The 2,426-nt window shown below is 34.3% G+C and overlaps 1 pseudogene; it reads right to left on the bottom strand.

The window, feature by feature from the left end:
* Positions 1–533: 533 nt before the first annotated feature.
* LOC103093929 (cofilin-2-like) lies at positions 534–1,984 on the bottom strand (annotated as a pseudogene).
* Positions 1,985–2,426: the final 442 nt, after the last annotated feature.

The following is a 2,426-nucleotide window of genomic DNA, read 5'->3' as shown; positions in this document are numbered from 1 at the left end:
TAGGGATTAATATCTTTGGAGTGAGTTTAAGTACACATTTTGGAGAAGGAAATTAATCTCTTGATGATTAATTTTATCCTAGGGAGAAAGAAAAATTAATTAAATGACTTTTCTTGGTAATAAGATTCAATGATTCCACTTCATAGCCTGACCTTTACATTGCCATTGGAAAGCTTTCTCTTAAGAGATTTCTTTATTAATGCTTTCCCTACTTTCAAGAGCAAGGTTTTAGCTACAGCCCCTGTCACCAATAAATATTTTAGAGCTTGTTAAAAATGTAAACACTAATCCTAGGCAGTGTTTCATCTCCATAAAGATTTTATTCATTTTCTTGAGAGGCTCTAAACAGTAAACGGACCATCCAGGACAAGTAATAATCATGAAAACACAAGTAATAATGATTATTAGATATATTTTTAAAAGAGAAACTTTTCCCTTCTCACAAAGGAAGAACCCTTGAAATAGTTTGGGAAATAATCCCTGAATACTGGAGTGGGCTGGGCTGAACTATCTATAATAATAAGTGACATTTAAAAAGTGTTCTATAGTTTGCAGGGAACTTTATTTATTTCATATCATTTCAGATTTACAACAAGCGTATGAGGTAAAGACTATAGGTATCTCCATTTGGAAGATATATTTTTCTTAATAAGCCACAGGTGTTATTGCAACATGGCTAATTTTGTTGTGGTGCAGAGTCTGATCTCAAAAACAATGTTCCATTTAAGGCTCTTTCAAACAGAAATTGACATTATAACTATATTATTAAAAATATCTTTGGTGCTGCAAGAATCACATGGCAAACATGTAACCCCTACTCCTGTTCTGTAGTGTACATTCAATGGAAAATAAAAAGGCATTAAGTACCAATTCATTTAGGAAGATATATAGATAACACGAATGAATACTGAGCTACTACAATAATTTGATGACAGTTATGACAACTTAATTGGCATTCCTTTTTGAGGGGAACAAACTTATGAAAGTTCTTTCAATGCATAGACATATACATATGTGTAAATATATGTTGTCATATGCTGCCAATCACAATAGATGTATAAAAGGCAAGATGGGTGTACAAAGCACAAGAACTTCAGGAACTGGAAACAAGTGCAACTTTAAATAATACTGAATGATGTTTAGCCTCTGACTAGTGGATCATCCTTTCAAGGCATTCAATTAGCTAACCATTTGCAGTTTCTAAGCTATTCATATTGACAATCATATTCATCTTAGTTCTGCAAGGGATGCATTTGATGCCAATTTGTTTTGGCTAAAGTGTGATGTGAAGCCATTCCTTGGGCTCTACATAAAACTACCAACATGAAACAGTCTATTGGCTATCACTGGTAGGTTGCTAAAATTAATGACATCCTTTTTGTTTTCTGGGAAGATTTGGTAGGGGGAAGAATCCCAACACTATTCCAAATGATAGAGCTGCAGAAATGGAAGATATGTCCAGATGGCACTTTACTCTCATTTTATAAAGGTCTTCCTTCAAGTCAAACTACTACATTGCTTCCCAATTTCTCTCCAAGCATTGAACAATCCTTAATATCATCCAAGTCATTTATTTGCCATTTTTGTTTAATAACTGTAAATTTCTTCTTAAAGGCATCTTAAGAACTAGCATTAATCATCTTGCATTTTAAATGTACACATTGAGGAGCCCAGAATATAAATACCAGATATTCTTTCTTAGACATTTTTGTCTGGTATATTACATCATACAAAGCATATCGGCAATAATTTAGAGGTAACAACTTTACAAAAGATGTGTAAGGGTCCTCTATAGTATCACCAATGTTAGTCACCAAGATCTGCTTTGCTTCCTTTAACATTATTTGTTACTTTTTGTCATCACTTAAATGAAGAGAACTGCTTTCTTTCTTTTTTTGATTTCCTCTTGTGTAAAAGATTTCCTTACTTTCATGTCATTAAAAACTTTGATTACTTCATCATTCATAATTACTCAAGAAGCCATCATTCCTGGGATCGAAAAGGCTGTGGCAGCAGATCCTCACTCTGTGGCCCTGGTGAGAGGAGAAGAGAAGGGAAGATTTAAAAAAAAATGAGAATTACAGATTTTGAATGACTTAATCATAGTTATACAGAAAAGGAACCTGGAATTTGAAACCAGATCTTCCTGACCCCACAATCATCATTTTACATGCTAAATCATGTCAATGGATTGTAGAGGATACATGAAATGTAGCCTGATAGAGATTTTGATTTTCTGTAAATGGAGGTGGCACTTGGAGCAGAGGCAAATGGACAGAGAAGAAGAATTGGGGTTGGGAGCATTCCAAAGACAGGAAATTATCCTAACAATGGTTTAGTGCTAGTCATAGAGATAACCCAATGGAAAGTCAAGGTCTAATGCCTTGGGCCAAGTGTTTCCTTGCTCTAATGTCTCCTACATTGTA

This window comes from Monodelphis domestica, chromosome 4, assembly GCF_027887165.1.
Source record: "Monodelphis domestica isolate mMonDom1 chromosome 4, mMonDom1.pri, whole genome shotgun sequence".
Classification (NCBI taxonomy): domain Eukaryota; kingdom Metazoa; phylum Chordata; class Mammalia; order Didelphimorphia; family Didelphidae; genus Monodelphis; species Monodelphis domestica.
Note: the sequence above shows the minus strand (reverse complement) of the source record. Positions and strands in the feature narration are given on the sequence as shown.